Source organism: Neophocaena asiaeorientalis, unplaced genomic scaffold (genome assembly GCF_003031525.2).
Source record: "Neophocaena asiaeorientalis asiaeorientalis breed wild unplaced genomic scaffold, Neophocaena_asiaeorientalis_V1.1 scaffold268, whole genome shotgun sequence".
Classification (NCBI taxonomy): Eukaryota; Metazoa; Chordata; class Mammalia; order Artiodactyla; family Phocoenidae; genus Neophocaena; species Neophocaena asiaeorientalis.
This window is the reverse complement of record NW_020173979.1, coordinates 10541678-10563373: the sequence shown is the minus strand read 5'-3', so window position 1 is coordinate 10563373 and position 21696 is coordinate 10541678. Positions and strand designations below refer to the sequence as shown.

General features: G+C 35.2%; 1 non-coding gene across 1 annotated transcript; it reads left to right on the top strand.

The window, feature by feature from the left end:
* The first annotated feature begins 5373 nt into the window (after positions 1-5373).
* LOC112405142 (U5 spliceosomal RNA) lies at positions 5374-5494 on the top strand. The gene has a single exon (XR_003004271.1). It is a non-coding gene; the product is annotated as a U5 spliceosomal RNA (small nuclear RNA).
* Positions 5495-21696: the final 16202 nt, after the last annotated feature.

The following is a 21696-nucleotide window of genomic DNA, read 5'->3' as shown; positions in this document are numbered from 1 at the left end:
TTTGCTCTGACTGTCAAGAGAAGAAAAGATCATGGAGTTTGCATCTCATATATCTAGAAATTAAAACTGAAGGACTGACCACTTGACACCCCAGAAGTTCCCGAGGTGAAGCCTGCTGATCTCAATTCGTTGTGGTGGCTAAATGAGTCCTCTCTTCAGTTTGAATGCACGATGAAACTCCTATTAGAACACTGCAGTGTAATAATTGGCAGCATAATGAAACTGCCAAAGACAAAACGCAAATACCTCTCTACTGACCCTTCAGAACTATACTGTGTACTTAGAAAGAAGCAAACACCACTGCCAGACATGGAGCATTCCCCTTTATTCTACCTCCCCTCTACCCATCAGGGAATGCTGAGACATTCTTTTGGATACCTTTAGAATCAAACACTTGAAATTCAGCAGCAATGGTAGGTTGCGGAATTTGGAATGGTATATAGATTCAACTAGCAAGAGTATTTGAAAATTACGACTACTATCTCCTAACACTCTCACGTTATAACAGAAATGTATTCTTAGTATTAAAAATTTGGAGGGATATTATCGTAGGGTAACGATTTCATAGAGTAATTTAGCTTCATCAAACAAAACTGATGCTTTTAGTTTTGGGGGTTTGCTTCTGATCTGTGAAAACTTGATTAGGCATCAGCACTGATCTTTGGAAATTACTAATCTACATACACTGGCTTTTTAAAAGAATTAACCTCTCAATCCATTATAATTTGGCCTCTACTCCTTTTAGGATGTATGACTAGTAATGTCTTCAGTTGCTGACTCAGTGGTCTCTTGTCTCCTTAATCTAACTGGAGCTCTCATCAGCGTTTGTTATAGGTTGTCACTTCTTCCATCTTGAAAAACCTCTCTTTTTAATTTCAAGTACCCCACACACAAGAGTAGGTTTCCTCTCTGGTGTCATTTTTTCTAATTCCCCTCTTTAGCATCCTCTTCGTTTATTGTTGAAAGGCTTTTGTTTTTTGGGGGTTTTGTCTTAATTCCCCCTTCCTTTCTTATTATGCACACTCATCCTGGATAAGCTTTCATATTCCCATGGCTTTAACGAAATCACAAATCTTGACACCTAGGCCACACCTCACTTCTGAGTATCATATCTGTATCTCCAACCATTAGATATGTCTACTTGAATGCCACAAAAGCACTTCAAACTTATCAAGTCCCCAAATGAACTCATCATTTCTCCCTATCCTTTTGAGATCCCCGACTTCTATAAGTAGAATTACTGTCCCCCATTGTCCAAGTCACAAACCTAGATATCGTTTGACTCAGTTACCAAGGCCCATTATTTCTGCCTCTTAAGTCAGGCCACCATTACCTTGAGCTTTGATTCCTTCTACAGCTAGCTAAATAGTGTTCCCCACCACCAACTTCATCCAACCATTCTCTGCACTGTAACCAGAGCATGTTTTTAAAGCATACGTGATTATTCCACTTACTGCCGATGCTCCAACGGCTCCCCCATTTTCCTCTGGATAAGGTCCAGACTCCTTGACCAGGCTTATAAAACCCTGTGCCACTCATGAGCTGTTCCTTATAGCTCCAGCTGACTAATTGTTCTACAATCTCTTTTATCCCTCCTTCTACCTGCATTCAACATTAGAGAATGTTCAACTTGTTTCATATACATATGTGATTCTAATCAATGCAATGGTTTTTATTTCTCTTTACTGAAATACTTGTAGAGACCAAGGATATGTATTTTACAAAATTATAATGATGCAATGAAATATAGCAGTCAGGAGCATGGGCTTTAAAATCACAAACCTGGGTTTTAATCCTGACTTCTCTAAATTATATCCACGTAATCATATTAGTCAACTACTTCAAGCCTTAATTTCCTCATATGTAAAATGGGGATAATATTACTACCTGTGTTTCTAGAGTTGCTATTTGGATAACATGAGGTAATGCTAGTTAAATGTTTAATAAAATTGGTCCCATAGTGTTGTTGTAGTTTTTGTTTTTGTGTGTAAAGCATTTAAACTACTTATTCTAATGTTCTCCATAATTTTTATTTAACCTCATCTCTCCTCACATATTAAAGTAAACCTTTTCTACTATTACCTATCCTGGACAATCTCAGGCCCCAAATAGACAATATTAGTCCCTTCCTGTTTGGGCTATTTTCCCATCTGGAACTCATTCTTCTCTTCCTCCAACTTGCTGATTGAAATTCCACTTTTCTCATTTAGGTTAGTTTAGGTTCCTCCTTCTCCGTGAAGCCTTCTCAGATGTCTATTATTCACCTGGATCTTTCCTTTCTCAGAGCTCTTCTGATAATTGATGCTATAGTACACATGTTGTCTTAGTTCTTCAATCACTTCACATGCATAAAAAAATCAACCTCCTTCACCTCTCTCAGCAGCATCTTGTGTCTGGATGAATACATATTTGAACTGAATTTCTGAGTGGCCTCTACAATGCATCATCCTTTTCCTATCCCCCACCCCCTTTGACAGGTACTTTCAACTACTATTTCTAGATCCTTATATTAAATGTTACTTGTTAATGATGATACTGAAATTTCTTCTTTTTTTTAAGCACATACACAAAAAAGAAATGGCACTTTTAAGTTTGCTTGTTTTCTTTTACTTACATTTGAAACTCTAGCTTCTGCAGTTTACCCCAAAACAAAAATTTCACACTGATTCCTGAATCTTACCCTCTTTGGATGTCTTGTAGGTTTATGATTACTTTGCATTTTCAAAATTTTTAACCTGCCTGGAACAGTTTTACAGGTGTCATTCTTTCTCAGGAAAGGTAGATTTTTATTACCTTACAAGGATGACAAATGCAAGTCCACAGCATAATATAATTTTATGAAACACATTAAATGCTCAGCATCTCTCCTCTGCACCATTTGCTATGGTGGACAGATACCCTTGCCAAGGAAGGGAGGGCTATTGAGGTGATGGAATGTGAATTTTTTTTTCCTGTACCATTTTCTCTTAAAATTCTAGCTTTAGATAGCAGATCACATCTCCACAGAGGAATGCAGGCCTCCCTTTACATTCTCTCTTTCTATACAGGTCAGACACTATAAATTTCTTATTTCTTTCTCTAAACTTCCTCATCCTTTTAATCACCATTAAAAGTTTCTTTCCAGAAAACTGTCTTTTAGGTAGCATTTTGCTTTGCATCAGAATCAGAAATCTAATCATGGTGAAAACCATGCAAATATTCACTTGAATATAGACATTTATCTTTTGCCTTTTGCCAGGACTGTTTATGGTTGGTTTCAAAAAAGATTTGGAACTTCTCAGGTTATGGACTAAAAAGCATTTTTCATTTTCCGGCTCCTTCCTTTATGTGGAAAGAATTGATATCTTTGAAAATAAAAAAGGAGGTGTGCCATTTTGGTATAGGTTTTATATTATAAAGTTCTAGATTTTGCACTATGTCCAAAATGACAAGGAGTTGTTTTAAAAGTCAGCTTCCATGAATTACCTTGGAGAAGAGTGTGTGTGTGTGTGTGTGTGTGTGTGTGTGTGTGTGTGTGTCTGCTTCTCGTGGAAGCAGAGAATAGGTAGGGCTTTACTTTCTACCCAACAATAAACAAAGCAATGTTAAGTCTGTTAAATTTTACTCTCTTACTGACTCCCTCTTTAAGATGGTTAAAAAGAAGAATTCTGTAGCAAATGGTTTAAAAAGCCCAAAACAGTAAGAATAATTTCAGTTGATCAAAACAGCATGGGAGGGCTTCCCCGGTGGCGCAGTGGTTGAGGGTCTGCCTGCCGATGCGGGGGGCACGGGTTCGTGCCCCGGTCCGGGGGGATCCCACGTGCCGCGGAGCGGCTCGGCCCGTGAGCCATCGCCTCTGGGCCTGCGTGTCCGGAGCCTGTGCTCCGCAGCAGGAGAGGCCACAGCGGGGGGAGGCCTGCGTACCGCAAAAAAAAAAAAAAAACCAGCATGGGACATGTTATATGTGACCAAGCATGCTTTTGATACCAGTTCCCTAAAAGGAATTTGCATTTTGAATTTTTCAGACTGAACTACTTAAAATGTGAACTGAGTCTGTTATTCCTGTGGGCATCTCCTCTGTCGTTGGTTTTAGTGATTACTCTGTCACTTCTTCTTTAATTTCTATACTTTAATGAGGACATGCAAGTGTGCCTATGGAATTTTCCTATTAATGTCAGAGTGATTTAAGAACTGACCATAGTGTAAGAGAAAAAAACCTCTCTTCCAGGTTCAGCCTTCTATTTAATTCTGTAGCTAGTGACAGAGCTGAGAGCCACTTGATAGGGAGATTCAGCTTCTGCTCCGGGTGCTTCCTCTGGGACCTTTGGGATAGAACTAAGCACAGCTATCTATAAATCAGCTTGTCCATTTCTGGGCCACCCAGCGTAATTGGAAGCACTGACTCTAGGCCATTTCACCCTTGGGTAGGAATGATGAAGTCGGGGTTTCTAATAATTGCATCTGATTACTGTCTCCAGTTTGAAGATAGAGAATGAAGCAAAAATGAATGAGCATGTCCATCCCATGTGGGGTTATTTGGGGGCAGTTATCATGAAGGAAGGAATCTTTGGTTTGACTTGAGATTCCTCTTTAATTTCTTTTTTAAAAAAATAGGTGAAACGTTTAATTTTCAGAGTAGGAAATCATACTTAGCATCTTTGTTATAGGATTCCCCTGTACAAACAATGCAACAGACAGAAACCGTATAGGTGATGGTTTTCAGGCCATCAACATGCTCTTACACTTGTCACGAGAAGGGTTAGCCCATCTTATATTGATAAATATCAGGAAGAAGATCTTAGATGAATGATAGAATTCAATACAGATAACTACAATGTTCAAGTATATGTGTTCCATTTGTGTTAAAATAATCTTTAATATTCCAAGTGAAAACAACAAAACAATAATAAAGTTGGGCTTGGGTTTAAACCATTTTAATGTAAGTCTGATCCTTGTATGCAGTAATGATAATAGTATCCTATTGGGAAAGAGTGAATTGTATTTAAACAATAATTGCAGACAAGTGACATGTAAATCAATATGTGAAAAGGCATCAAGCTGCATAGATTATTCATTTTCTGCTATGTTCTTCTCTGGGTTCATGCTCTGAAAATATGATTTATAGTGTGGTTTTAATGAGTAACGTTCTTTTGGATATGACTGTTTCATAGAAGTTAATAAGGTTTAATTCTAGTAGTACCGAACACTTTAAAAATGTGACTATGAAATTACCACAAAACTGAATTTGTTTTAGAGAAATGATGAAGATGCACATGTAAGAAGTTTATAAATATTATGTTATTTCGGAAACAGTTACTAATTTGTTGTACAAAGTGATGCATTTTTTATGTGGAAAAAAGCGACAATTTTATTTTTAAAGATGACTTTAAATCCATAGTCATGCTTCTCTTCATAGTTGAATGAATCTTTTGCCTTTTACTAAAGATTCATGTGGGGAGGTAAAAGCATGACTGTTGCTTCAATTTTTTGAGGGCTTGTGGGAATAAACAAGGCTGGAAAAATAAAAGATGACTTTAAAATATACAAAAAGGAAAGGTGCTGAGACACAGAAGGAACTTGGTCTAGATGCTGTAACGCTGCACCGGGGACAGAAAATAATAGAGGAACAGTTGTTTGTTCTGCACGTCAGTGGAAATCAGTGTGGAATTTGATGCAATCTGAACCCATAAACCAATTTATAAAATTCTTGGTGTAATGAATTCTCTTGCCCAATCAGGCATAAAGGCTGAGCTTTATACTAATTTTGACATGGTGGTAGAATATAGTATCTGTACTTGATAGTACAGATGAAGGAACTGAACTGTGCTTTAACACCAGAGATTAGCAGAAATCTTGTGAAGTTCTCAGCCATTAAATGTGTGTATTTGAATAATTCCTACCACAATCTTAATGTCAAGAAGACCCTAGCTGACATCTGGGTTAAGTTGAGTTTAATTAAAATATGTTAATAATTTACCCTATTAAGAATTACAGACAGAAATATGTTTTTCTTTGAAACATAAGAATGAAATTTTACCTATTTAAGGTATACAAATGAACACTCTAAATAAAGCTTAGTTTATATATAGTCTATATATATATATGAGTACAAGAAGATGATTAATATGGAGTTACCATCATTTCAGTTACTAACACCTGGTCTACTTGATAACTCTGGTAATTACATGTAAAAATACTAAGTCTGATCAGTGGCCTCAAGGAAAAAAACAGACTACAGCTAAAATCCACTTAAATTTCTTTATAATTCTGTAAAGCAGTAAACTGATTTTATAATATCATGCCTTTAGGGAATCTTTATTACATTAACTATGACATAATATCTTTTTCCTTAAACCAATTTTTAATGTTTCTAGATGTGTACAGTTAAAATCTCATATATTAACACTAACAGGAAGAAGAGAAAGCTATAATTATTGAAATATAAATGAATAATGAAAGATTTTAATTACAGAATAATAAAAAAATGAGTGTCCTTTTAAATCAGGCATAAAATAGAGATGTCTTCAAATTAACTACTGGGTATCCTAGAAAATGCAATAAGATAAGAAAAAATATATATATAAGAAGTAAGAAATTGAAAAAGGAGAGACAAAGCAGTTGTTATTTGTGGATTATATGATAATCCACATATTGACTCTAAAAGAATTTGCAGATAAAATATTAGCATTAGAGAGTTCAAGGTTACAAGATCTGAGATATGAATACAAAAGTCACCAACATTCCTATATATCAGCAATAACCAATTAGAAAATAAGAGATCCTACTGGTAAAAATGTAACATGTATGAAGAAATATATCTAACAAAATATGTACAAGAACCTTATGTAGCAAATTATAAAGCACTTGCAGAACACAGAAGTCAAACTCCTTAAATCAATAACTAAATTCAAAGTGATTTCAGTCAAAATCACAACTGGGTTTTTCACAACACATAACAAACCAATTGCAAAGTTCATATGAAATAACAGAAGATGGAGTAGATGCAGGTCTCCCTATTTGTTCCATTAAATACAGCTAAAACCTTGCAAATTACATATTTAAACACACACACATGCACACACACACACACACACACACAAGAAAACTCTGAAAGAGAGAGAAGGTAGGCAAGCTAGGAACATTGGGACCTGATTAGCCATATTGTAGCATGTTCCTAGAGTTTTCTTTTTGCCTCATATATCTTGGACTGAGTGAAGAAACTTTCAACCTAGAAATGCCAGTGGGTAAAGACAAATTTTAAAAAGAGCCCCACAAAAAGTTTACTCTCTCTTGTCAAAGGATTAGGAAAGGGGCACCCTAGTAAAGCAGAAAACTTTTAGACAATGTTTGCCCTATTGCAGCGAAACACCCCAGAGAAAACTGTTGCCCTATTCCTACTCCCATAAATCATCAGAAAAGTAAAAACTAAAGAGACTGTCAAGACTGGCATGTTTGTGGAACAACCAGATAGAACTTTCATCTGTTGCTGATGACAGTCTCATTTAATTTAACCACTTCAGATAGCAATTTGGGAATATTTAGTAAAGCTGAAGACGGGCATACACTTTCACATAGCAATTTTACTTTTTAAGTGTATCCCTAGTTAATAACTAATACATATACATAAGAAAACAAGTACAAGAATTTTTATTCTAGAACTATTGGTGTGATGGTTAGTTTTCATGTGTCAATTTGACTAGACCATGGGGTGACCAGATATTTGGCTAAACATTATTTCAGAGTGTGTCTATGAGGGTGTTTCTGGATGAGATTAGCATTTGAATCAGTAGACAGAGTAAAGCGGATAACTTCCCACAATGTGGGAGGACATCATCCAATCGGTTGAGTGCTTGAATAGAACAAAAAGGTGACAAAAGGGAGAATTCAGGCTCTATCTCTGCCTGACCACTTGAACTAGGACATTGGTCTTCTCCTGCCCTCATAATGGGACTTATACTCTGTGTGTGTGTATACTATACATCTATATCTATGTATCTATCTATGAACATATGTATCTGTCTCCTATTGATTCTGTTTCTCTGGAGGACCCTAACAAAACTGGCTTTTTTTTTTTTAAGGTGGCTATAACTATATCAATAGCCTATCAACAAGAAATAAATTTATAAAACATATTAAATAATCCTTTGTATAAATACCAGTTACAATAAACTAGAACTGCACAGATATATGTCTCATAAAAATATTAATTAAAAAAAGAAGATGTATGTACAGGACAATATTATTTATGGAACGGTTTATGTTGTACAGTATGACACCACACTTTAAAGATGTCTATGTTTTACATGAACTGATACAAAATTAACCGTAGATGACATATGAAAAAGTTAAAAATATATTTTAATCACTGTGGCAACTACTTAAAATGAAAATAAGCATAAGTAAAAGCCAATGTAAAAATTAAAATGGAAATTAACCTGATGTTACTGAAACACAACTCTGTGTTTTTCAGTGTGGATTGGGAGTCCTTCCCCACTTTTCCAAATTCTCCCCAAAATGTGGAGTTTAAGGTGCTGATGTGTGTGTATTAAACTAGAAAGCCTGGGGAAAAAATGGAATTTAAAAAATTAAAGTTTTAAAAAACAGGCAAGGAGAAACCAAAGAACAAAACAACAGCAGCAACAACAAAGGAAAGGAGACAGTAGAAAATAAAGTGGTAGAAGCAAACCAAGCTTATCAATAAGCACTTTAAAGGTTAATGGACTAACTAATTAAAAGGCAGAGAGTGTCAAAATGATTTTAAAAAACAGGATCTAACTACACCCTGTCACAATGTGCTCTATTTAATTATCTTACAATCATCATTTCATAGAGTGATTGTGAATTGTCTCCAACTCCCAAATACTACAAAGGCTATAATATAAATCAGTGCAATTGTACCGTAAATCTAAAAGGAACAACCACCTTCATGCTTTCTTTTTTTATTTTTCTTTTTGTTTTCACTCATCTCAAAGATGTTGTCCCCAGGGTAGAGCATCTCCAACTATGTTCTGCTCTTTTATTCCAATTGCCAGAAGAGAGCTCTGAGTAGCCCACCTCCTGGCCAGCGTATCTTTTTTTTTTTTCTAATTCTTTTATTGTGGTAAAATACACATAATATAAAATTTACCAATTTAGTGTTAAATAGATTCATAATGTTGTGCTGCCACCATGACCATCATCACCAGAAATCTTTTCATTTTGTAAAACTGAAACTCTATACCCATTAAATAATAACTGTCCATTCCCATTTATTACCCCCAGCCCCTGGAAACCGCCATTCTAGTTTTAGTTTCAACGAGTGACTACTCTAGGTACCTCATGTAAGTGGAATCATACAGTATTTGTCTTTTTGTGACTGGCTTACTTCACTTAGCATAATATCCTCAAGGTTCATCCATGTTGTGCATATGTCAGAATTCCCTTCCTTTTTAAGGTGGAATAATATTCCCTTGTATGTCTAGTCATCCCTCAGTATCCTTGGAGGATTGGTTTCAGGAGTCTCTGCAAATACCAAAATCCATGGATGTTCAAGTTCCTTATATAAAATGGCATAGTACAATGAATATAGTTGGCCCTCTGTATCTGCGGATTTTGCACCCATGGATTCAATCAACAGTCAGTTTTGGTTGGTTGAATCTGCAGAGGCAAAGCCTGCAGATACATAGGACCAAATGTATACACCACAGTTTGTTTATCCAGTCATCTGTCAATGCTACTATGAACATGAGTGTACAAATAACTCTTCCAGGCATTCTTTCAATTCTACACCTGGAATTAGAAATGCTGGACATATGATAATTCTACTTTTAATTATTTGAAGAACCACCATACTGCCTTTCACAGTAGCTTTACCATTTTACATCCCTACCAATAGTGTATTGGATTCCATTTTCTCCACATCCTTACCAACACTTGTATTTTCTCTGTGTCAGTTTATTTGTTAGACAGTATTCATCCTAATGGATGTGAATAAGTACCTCATTGTAGTTTTGATTTTCATTTTGGTAATGAACAATGATGTTAAACATCTTTTCACATATGTGTTGGTCATTTGTATGTCTTCTTTGAGAAATATCTATTCAAGTCCTTTGCCCATTTTTTGAATAACATTCTTTGGTTTTTTTTGTTGTTGAGCATTAGGAGATCTCTCTATATTGTAGACATTAATCCCTTATCAGATAAATGATTTGCAAATATTTTATCCCATTCTGTGTGTTACCTTTTTACTTGGTTGATAGTCTTTTGATATACAAAACTTTTTAGTTTTCAGCGCAATTTGTCTATTTTTTCTTTTGTTGCCTGTGCCTTTGGTATCATATTCAAGGAATCATTGCTAAATCCAATATTGTGAAATGTTTGCCCTATGTTTTCTTGAAGAGTTCGATAGTTTTAAGTTTTACATTTAGATCTTTGATCCATTTTAAATTAATTTTATATATGGTGTTAGGTAGAGATCCAACTTCATTCTTTTGCATGTGGATGTTCAGTTTTCCTAGCAACATTTGTTGAAAATACTGTCCTTTCTTCACTGAAAGGTCTTGGCACTTTTGTCAAAAATCATTTGATCATATATGTGAAAGTTTATTTTTCTGGGCTCTCTATTACATTCCTTTGGTCTATATGTCTGCCTTTATGCCAGTACTGATTACTGTAGCTTTGTAGTGAGTTTTGAAATCAGGAAATGTGACTCCTCCAGCTTTATTCCAAGATTGTTTTGGCTATTCAGGGTGCTTGAGTTTCCATATGAATTTTAGAATGGGTTTTTCTATTTCTGCAAAATAAGTCATTGGGATTTTGATAGGTATTGCATTCAATCTGTATATCACTTTAGGTAGTACATCTTAACAATACTGTCTTCTAACCCATGAACATGGGATGTGTTCCATTTATTTATATCTTTAATTTCTTGATTTATATACCACTAATCTTTTTAAAGATCCTCCTTGTATGTGACAAGTCACTTTTCTGTTGCTGCTTTGAAGAGTCCATCTTTGTCTGTCTTTCAAAAATTTGATTATAACATGTCTTGATGTGGGTGTCTTTTAGTTTTTAGTTCAAATCCTTACTTGGAGTTTGCTGAACTCCTTGGAAGTTCATGTTCATGCCTTTCATCAAATTTTGGATACTTCAGCCATTATTTCTTTAAATATTCTCTCTGCCCCTTCCTCTCTCTCTTCTTATATAACTCCCACAATGCATATATTGATCCAGTTGATGGTTTCCCACAGGTCTGTTAGGCTCTGCTAACATTTCTTTAATATTTTTTCTTTCTGTTCCTCAGTCACGATGATTTCCATTGTCCTATCTTCAAGTTCACTGATTCTTTTTTCTGCCTGGTCTAATCTGTCTTTTAATCCCTCTAGTGAGGTTTTCATTTCAATTATTGTATTTTCCAGCTCCAGAATTTCTTTTTGGTTTCTTTTTATGTTTTCTATCTCTTTATCAGTCATTCCATTTTGTTCACACATTGCTCTTTGGCCTCCTCCACATCTTCCTTTCATTTTTTTGAGCATACTCAAAGCAGTTGCCTTAAAGTCTCTGTTCAGTAGGTCTGCCATTGGTCTTTTTCAGGGACAGTTTCTGTTGATTTTTTTCCTTTGAATATGCCATACTTTCCTGTTTCTTTGTATGCCTCATGATTCTTTTATTGAAAACTGGACAGTTAAATCTACTGGCTTTAATCCAGTAGGATAAGATCACATTATCCTACTTCCCTACGGTTTGCTGTGCTTTATTTTGGTGGGGGGGGTTGTTTGTGTGTTTATTGTTTTGTTTTGTTTTTGATTGATGTACACTGCCTCTGTGACACAGATAAGTCTGAGGTATAAATTTTAGATCATCTTAGGTCTTTTCTGAGCCTACGCATTTCCCTGGGCACGTGTGGTGACTTTCAAAATTTTTCAGTATGTGCAGTTGCTTTAAAGTGTCCTTTTCAGCCATTAGAACTCAGATAAAATCTCACCACATCATAGAGATTTTCTGATTATCATAACTAAAGTAAGTTTCCTGTATTCTCTGTTAGACTGTTGCTTATTTCCTTTATAGCTCTTATAACATTTTATAACTGTTTTGTTTGTTGAATTATATTTATTTATTTATTCATGTTTGGCCTTCTGCACAAGAATGTCAGATACATCAGGTTAGGGATCACATCTATCCAGTTTATTACTTTCATCCCCAACAACTTGTCCAGTTTCATGCATATAGAAAACTTTAAATGAATCTTTACTTAATGAGTTAGTGAGTAAAGGTGGACTAAGAAATGCAATCAACTCATTATCTAAAGAACAATTAAAGAGTAGTAGGTAAAAGAGACTCAGATGCTATTTTTTTTTTGTTCAGATAAACTTACGTATTTATGTCTGTCAGGATTTGTTAGGTTATGCTACAATAACAACCAGTATCCATGGCTTAAATCTCAGTGGCTTAAAGTCCAAAGTTTATTCCTCTCTCATGCAAATTTATTTTGAATCTGGGAAACTCTCCATACACTTTTCCTCTATAAACACGTGTAGCATTAAACATTCACATCTACACATGCTCCCATGATTGCAACGGCAGAGGAAAAGAAAGGCATAGAGAACTGGCAAATTAATGCTTCTAGCTGAAAGTTATAATGCAAGTTATGTTCACATTTTATAGGTCAAAGCATGTGATAATGGCCATACTTAACTTCAGGAGAGTGAGACAGTACAGTCCTATCATCATATGTCTAGAAGGAGCCAGGATCCAGGTAGCAGTAGGACAGTAGTAATGTCTGCCACAATGAACAAATTGAATAACATGCTTTGCAGAGCTCATCCTTCCATTTTATTCTTGGAGAAAATGCTAGTACGAGCCCTGAGAGATGTGTGGGGAAAACAGACTTTTCATCTAACCTCGTATTTTCTGTGGTCACTAGAGAGAATCATTGAGGTACTGCCAAAATAATGCTAACTTAAATTCTGCAATACATAACAAGTGAAACAGAGTGGTGACAAATAAAGTAATATAAGGAATAATATCACAAGTAAGAGCTGTGTGAAATTAAACATATAGATGGCAACTCATATAGACTGGAGTTTTCATGGAAAAAGTGATCTCTACCTTCTACTTAATTTTGCTGTGAACCTAAAACAGCTGTGAAAAATATAATCTACTAAACAAAAACAATTGCAAACGAAAAAAGCTAACAAGAAAAGTAATGAGAGGACTTACCAAAAAACCCACATGCAGGTAAGGAAAATTGCATGAACAATAGTTTATGTAGAATAGGCTTTAAAAAGGCAAGAGAGTAAAATATTTAGTTTGGTACAGATGTCAGATTACATAGCAAGGGGTAGGTTACATGGTTGTGGAACTGACAGACTACAAGAACAATTGGGATTGCATTTTATAACCAGTGAGAAGTCATTGCAGGGAAGATGGGGTAAACATTATGCAAAACTAACTTAGAAAAGCTGAGTAATTTTCTCCAACTCATTTACCCAGAAAGTAGAAGAGTTGAAATCTGAATTAGTGGGCTCAAATGTAAACATCTGTGCCCTTAATACTACTTTATACTGTGTCTCAGATTGAAGGAGAAGGAAAGTAAAATTAGAAGAATATTCTAGGAGTGCTGTGATAAAGGATCTGAAGGCTAGCCATAGGAATATAAAGAAAAAGATATCTCAAAGCAGTGTGCAACTTGATATTATGTTAAATCATTTCTAAGAAAACAAAAGTTAACTAAACTCTGTAGTAGATAAAAATTTAAAGCAATTCCCTGAAATTAGTCTGCCATTAACTGTAGGTAATGAATAACTTTAAACAACACTAATTCAATTCTGGATATACCTACAGGCATTAAGAACTATTTAAAATATCTTTGCCTCAAAACATTCTATATAGAATCAATTAAAAACTATCAAGTACAATTTATTCTAGCACGTGGAGCAGGTTTCCGTGGAAGTAGCCCCTAGGAAACAATTTTGTTTCTAGAGACCAAAGATGTCTTATTACTCAAATAACCAGGTCTTTCTTTTGACTTTACTTTTTTTTGAGTTCTGTTTTGAAGGTATGTATGTGTTTGTATATAAACATAAACATATCTATCTATCTAGACAGATGGATAGATAGATGGATTATAAGGATGGATATAGATATCCAGTATATATGTGTATGGATTTTGCCCTATGTGAACATTACAATTAAAGTATCTAGACAGATTTTATTAGAAGAACAAAATGAGCCTAGTAGAAATACAATTGTTGTTGCTTTTAAAAATATCATAACTCTAAAATTGCACTCTGAATGCTGCTTCCTAAAATAATGTGATGAGAGTTTGGAGGCCTGGGTGTGCTGCTAACATTTAATTGTGTAACAGGGTAAGCCAGTGTGGCAGCTTTAGATAACATATAGGAAAACCAGTTGCTGGCAACTGTAAGGATAAAGTACAGTTGAACTGGGTAGTCTTTAAGAACTCTTGATAATCTAAGCTTTTATAATGTTTATGACTCTAGATACCAAATAAAAATAATAGTTAAAAAATATGGTGATCTTAACATGTGCCAGGCATGATTCTAAGCATTTTATATTAACTGACTTATTTTATGTATGTTATGTATATAGTGATAGTCCCATTAGCTTAGTAGCTATGTTGCCATAACAAAGTACCATAGCCGTGGTGGCTTTCACAACAGAAATTAATTTTCTTATAATTCTGGAGACTAGAAGTCTGAGATCAGGGTGCCAGTATGGTCAGGTTCTGGTGTGAGCTTTCTTCCTGGTCTGTAGATGGCTGCTGTCATACTGTGTGCTCACATGACCTTTGCTCAGTGTGTGCACTCTCAGAGAGAGAAAGCAAGCTCTCTGGTGTCCCTTTTTATAAGGTCACTAACACTATCATGAGGGCCCGCCCTAATTACCTCTCAAAGGCTCTGTCTCCAAATACTATCACATTGGGGGTTAGAGCTTCAACATACGAATTTTGGAGAAACACAGTTCAGTTCATAGCACCTATGAACTAGATACTATTGTTATACACATTTAAAAATTAGGAAACTGACCCACGCAGAGCTTAATAACTTGATCATAGGTCATACACATTTAAATGATAAAACTGAGCATCATCAGTGCTCTTTAAAAAAATGTTGTGGTACATCTCTGAACCTTTCTAGTTTCCAAAAGATGTTACTGACAGGGATATACTGGCAGCTTTTCACTCATATACTTTTTCTTACATCATTAGGAAAAAGTAAATAATGATAAACATTACAAGTTTACAAATCTGAACTGACATAAGAACATTTCAGATTGAATTGGCACAATCCATGATTTGAGGCTTATGAAGTTTTTAAAAAACATGAATTTGAGTTTTTAGAAGACATAGAAATTTCTAAAAGAAGTAAATATTAAGGACTATAAATAGCAATAGCACCTTCTGCTAAAATTCTGTGGCTTGTTTAGAGTAAACTGGACCATACAAAGAACCTCAGATTTCACAACTGGAGAGGTTTTGCTTGAGAATGGCTGAATTATCAGAAGTCTAACAAGAAGAGCTGGGTTGAAAGCTGAGGAGCATGACGAGGAAGTTTTCTTAGTATGATTAAAGATGTTCTATAGTTTGCTATTTTGCTGAAGTTTCAATGGAACTGAAGATGTATAGTGGTGAAAAAATTTCTCTATGGATCACCCTTCAGGATAGTTCTTTCATTAGGAAAGACTATTAAAAATTAAAATCTGAAGGATTTGTCAGGCTTTATTTAATCTGATGTAAGAAAGAGGAGAGCAAGCATCTGAGAATGTTTAACTAAACTAATTATATCAATAAAACAGCCATATTATCCAGTTTAAGGAAAATGTTATATGACATGAAGTACCAAGGATGCCTTCCTATTTGGGCTTTAAAAAAATGTATCTATGTATAGGAAAAATAATGTTTTTGTGACCAAAAAAGGGAGCATCTGCTAATAACTTTGAGTGAATACATTTCTCTATTAATAATAACCTACTGGGAAGTGGCAATTTCAAGCTGGCTAACTGATTTTATTCATCTCTGGAAAGTCTTTGTCTTCAATCTCTGTTCATGCTCCCTGATCCTCCAATAGAACAATAATAAACAATTTCAATGTCACCTAGTCAGAGCCAAAATGATAACCAGCATTAGGAATATTTGTTTACTATGGTCTCAGAAATATTCTTCTGAAAACATTCTTTTGCCTATGGTAGTGGACAGAAAATAGAAACTAAAATGTCTATTTTAAAAGTTTTTAAAATAAATTATACTCTTAAACAAAATGTCCAAGCAGGGTAGTTTTTTTCTGAGTATAATAACTTTATAATTCAAAAAATACACTTTCACTTTATGATAGAAGCATGGTATTTTAAAAGGTCACCTAACACACCAAAATTTTCTTTCTGGTCAGTGACATGATAGATTTCCGGACTGCCTGTTTAGAATTCTGTTACACTTGTTTGTTGTAGGAAAAAATCATAGGTTATAGGGCCTAGTTGTTTTGTGATATAAATGGGGTAGGTAAGTTTAGATTGCAGCCTCAGTTCTTTGGAAGACTTATGGAGATACTTGGTTTGGCTATAAGCTGATTCTTTGTTTCCAGTTAAACATGTAAGTCAAATTTGATGAGAAATTGAGGACCTTTATGACTAGGGAATCAATTCACTCAGATTCTACTAAATAAGAGCTTCTCTCAGCTAGATTATATGTTCATGATAATTCCTTTTGGAAATTCAGTTTGCTAAAATAGAAGCTGTTTTTAAAGGTATAGCTGATAACCTACATAGAGAATGCAAAATGGCTGTTTCCTTTAAGCATTAAAGATTAAGGGATTAAATTCAAGGCTTTTAGTGCTATTATATATACTAAGGACAGAGGGCATTCTCTTAATCATGTATTTGAAGAAAAAAGTCAAGTTTTAATAAAATATTTCAGAGGGAGGCTGATGGACATTGTATATTTTTGCATTGACTTTTTTCCCTTCAGAAGAAATTGGCTTATCTGGAGAATATTAATCATGGGTACCAAGAAGAAAATACATTAAACATGAAATATCTGTTCTGGAGAGCTCTTACTAAAAAATATGCATGCCTGCATACATGTAATATATACATGTCTATATACTTACTCATATAAATATACATGTATATGTATAGTCATAAACTTAATTTGGAACTTCATGTAGAGTTTATTGTTTAGTCTTCTCTAAAGCAATAAAGAATATAAAACCTGCAATTATAGTTCCAAAATAGTTCAAAGGAAGAGAGCATATTTAGGAGGGACTTACTCAACTGAATCATTCTTTTTGCAAATAATAATTGATACCTTTCCTAACTGAGTATCACTAAAATGGATTAGCTCCTTCTACTGCACCTGATAATTATCTCCTGGAAAAATGTAAGAAAGCACTTAGTCCCATCAGCACAATTTTCTTTGTACAAATAATTTAATCAAAATATAGTTAGGAAAATAAAAAGTTCAAAATATCAAAGCATCAAAGTTCTCCCCTAAATATTGTTTATTGGGACCATAGGCTACATAAAATATGCTGGAACCTAAGCTTGTAACATTAATCCCTTTTCATGATTTCCAGAAGGTGGAAGTTGTTTTCAGGGCCAACGAACAGTTTAGAGGATGTGTGTTTGCAGATTCTGGGTCTGCTGATATAGTGATGCCCTCCTAGGGATCTCAGTGAGTTGTGGAGCCCTGGGGAGCTGTCTCAACCTTAGATGTACCATTAAACCAGATGTCCATGCACAAAAAGTACTTGGAGTAAGTACTTATTACTTAGTAATGCAAATGCAATTCTAGTAATAAGCTTCACTAAAACCATTCTTGGAATACATTTTAAGTAACAAACATATTTACAAACACACCATTCTCCTTTGAAAAAAAGCTTCAGGGAGGGATTCAAAAGAAGAGGATGGGAGTTCATGATCCAGACAGCAAACAGGGCAAAAAGAGAATACCATATTTAAACAGATTTGTTTAAGCACTAAGCACTCTTAGTGCTTAAACAGATGACTAAGCACTCTTATTTTTCTTCAAAATAGTTTGGCACTTAAATAAAAACCAATATTTAATTTGTTAAAAAACCTTAGACGTCTTGCAAGTAGAATGTAGGGCTTATAAAGAATCACAATATATTTTATGGAGGCAAAGCAATATTTTTAAGGACCAGATTTTCTTTAAAACGAATTGTATGTACATCAAGAAAAATACAAAAATATATTCACAAAAGCCTGTTCATGTTGGTTACTTGGAGGTAGAGGAAGAAGATTCAAAAAGGAAAAAAATATAGGGAAAGAAAAAAAAGCACAAAATAGGAAAATACACATGGTGAAATGTTAACTGTGAAGATAAGAGTATAGATTATGTAATTCTATTTATAAAATTACTGAAAATATGGTATTAGACAAAATATTTACATTAGAATGGTTAGCAAGAAAATTGACAAAAATATTTCATCAGGTGATTTTATTGTAGATGATTTTTTGCCTTGAATGTCTGTATTTTTCTTGTTTTTGTAATAAAATTAGAGTTAGTATGATCAAGAGAAAGAGAAGATAAGCCACAGTCTGGGACAATATATTGGCAAAAGATTTCTTAGGGCAGGGAAACTACTCTGTATGATACTATAATGGTGGATACATGTCATTATATACTTGTCCAAACCTGCAGAACGCACATCAAAAGTGAACCACAATGTGGACTGTGGACTTTTGGTGATTATGAGGCGATAATGTAGGTTCATCAATTGTAGCAAAAGTACCACTTCTGGTGGGGGATGCTGATAATGGGAGAGGCTCTGCATGTGTGTGGATGGAGGTATATAGGAAGCCTCTTTACCACCCTCTCACTTTCCCTGTAAACCTAAAACTATTCTGAAAAGTAAGTTTTTAAAAAAATTAACATGACACTGACATGCTTGGAATCACTTTGGTAAATGAACTATAACTACTTCCCTTTGTTATCTGGCAAGTTGTAACAGCAGTCATCCCACAGAGAAGCATACATATAAAACTGCCTCCTAACTGTTCTCCTGCTTCCATCCTTGTCACTCTGCAGTCTAGTTCCCTTACAGCAGGCAGAGTGATCCTTTCACAGTGTATGTCACAACACGTCACTCCCCTGTTCAAAACATGCTAATGGCTTCCCACCTTGGAGTAAAATCCAGAGTCTTCCATAACCTCTAGGCAACCTGCCGCCTGCCTCCACCCACAGTCTCTCTCAATTTCATCTACCCCTTACTCACTCTCCTGTCACCACTCTGCTCTTGGCTACTCCTCCTACACATAACAAGGCCTCTTGCCTCAGGTCTTTGCATTTACTGTCCCTTGTGTCTGGGTCACTCTCCTTGCCAGCTAGCCCCATGGTTTCATTGCTCATTTCATTCAGGTCTCTGCTCATGTCATGTCCTAATGGACACCTTTCCTGAATACTCTTCTTCTCCAATTATTCTTTATCCCCTCACTCTGTTTTACTTTCCTTATATTTCTTCACAGTACTTACCACCAAGTGAAATAATTACATCACTATTTTTATCTTTTTTTCCCCCCTACTAGAATCTAAGTTTGCTGGGGGCAGGGGCTTTGGTGCTTTTGTTGCCAGATGCATTATCAGACACCAGCACAGTACCTGGCCCTTAGCCACAGAGAAGTATATTTCCCCCCTGCCACATCTTCCCCAGACTTAGATGTATACTTTGCAAACAGACCACACAGGCTTCCCATTCAGCTCTTGTTCATCCTTGAATCAGCCTTTTCCACTGGACTCATACCATTTAAGGAAAGGGTTTTCTCTCCCCCCTTTTCTCTCCTAGATTCCAACCTTTCTTCTTTCCTTCCTTCTTTCCCTCCTTTCTCCTTTCCCTCCTTTTTCCCTCCCTTCTCCCTCCCTACCTCCCTCCTTCCCTTCCTTCTTTCCTTCCTTTCTTTTATTCTTTTTTTAAACTATAAAACATACCAATTTGCTCATACTTTGTTACTCTCTCCCATGTCATTCACCCTAAAATGATACTACTTATCATTTCTGGCAATACAAATATATATTTTTAAATCTGTAGATAATAAAATCCCACTGTTCTCATTGGGGTGGCAACTTACCAGGAATCACTGTTTCATGCCATTACATATTCGCAGACTTAAGGGAAATATCTGCTGGCAACTTATTATTGGGTGTTTCTACCTACCAATAGTTTATTTAAGGTTATTTGTAACAGGTTGACACTGGAGGGTCTTCTTGCTGCCTTTGGCCTCTTCCTAAGCCCACCCCCCAATAAACAATGAATAAATTTATAGAGTCACTTGTATGCTAACTAGAGTTTTAACAGGGATGGATAATCACATTTAAAATCTGTGTATGTATATTCTTTTACCTCTATAGAGTAGGTGTAGGGACACAATCTGGTTAGTTGAGAAAACGAAATAAAATGCATTTGGACAAATATTTTAATATTTAAAAAAATTTTTTTAGGGAAGACAAGTTGTAACTTTATAAATGACCCTGAGTAGCACACTGCTGATTCCCCTCTCTCAATGCTGTACAGCCTGTGCATGGCCTAGGACTAGAGGGGCAGGTGGAGAGATGGTAGACAAAGATTTTGCTTTGTTTATATTTTTCATGCAAACACTGCTTTCTTCAGGACTTTTTTCATTTTAGACCTGAAATTTCTGTTGATGGTAGACAAGGATTTTGCTTTGTCTGCATTTTTCATGTGAACACTGCTTCCTTCAGGACTTTTTAAAGTTTATACCTAAAATTTCTACTAAGAAAATTACTTCATATAAATTATTTTTACTTTTGAATAATTTTATTTTCATTACAGTTAATAGATGTACTAGATAATAAACAGATTGTTTGAAGCTAAGTATTATGAGTTCCATTTCTGCTAGAATGGTGACTTCATACCCCAACTAACATATAAGAATGCTGGATAATCTGTAAAAATCATACAGTAGACCTGGTAAGAAAATAAGAAATATACTGATGCTAAAAATGAAGCAAAAGCAGAAACTAGGAGATCTGTATGTAACTTTGGCACATTAGAGATGTTTTGTGAAGTGAATGAAAAGTTCATTTTTGAATGAAACAAGCATTCTGATGTTTGAAGAGTGAGAGCAGATGATATAGTGAGAGATTACATCATTCTCTTAATATTAAGGTTAAATTCATACACAGTTTCTTTTCTCCTACATTTGTCTGACCTTACCCAGGCCAAATTCTCATTTTAAAAATCCTGTCTTTTATGTATACTTTAGGAAGACCAATTCAGAAAATGTATCTGAAAAAATACAGTTTTCTTCTCCCAAAGATAAATGTAACCTTCTAATCTTTTCTCCCTGGCATGTAACTCTTACTTGCATATATTGTTCTAAAATTCTTACCTTCTACTGAACCAACATGAAAGGCAGTCATGTCTTACTTCTTTCTGCGCTTCTCTGTACATTCGTGGTATAGTAACTTCTTCAAAAGCAAAAACCTCTCCCCTCAGCAGAGTGCCACATTTCACAAGAAAAGTGGGCTTTCTGGAATGAAAAACAATTGCCTGATTAGCCAAGAGTAGAGGCATGTCAAGTTCAATGGTAAAATCTTACTGGATACCAGATTATAAAACTAGAACATCTGCATCTAGTCATGGTAGGCTTCCTTTGCCTGCTTTCTGCAAATACCATTCTGCTCAGTGAGTTCTGCAAGTTAAGGTATATATTTTCATAAACTCGGGTGCTATTTATGCTTTGCCC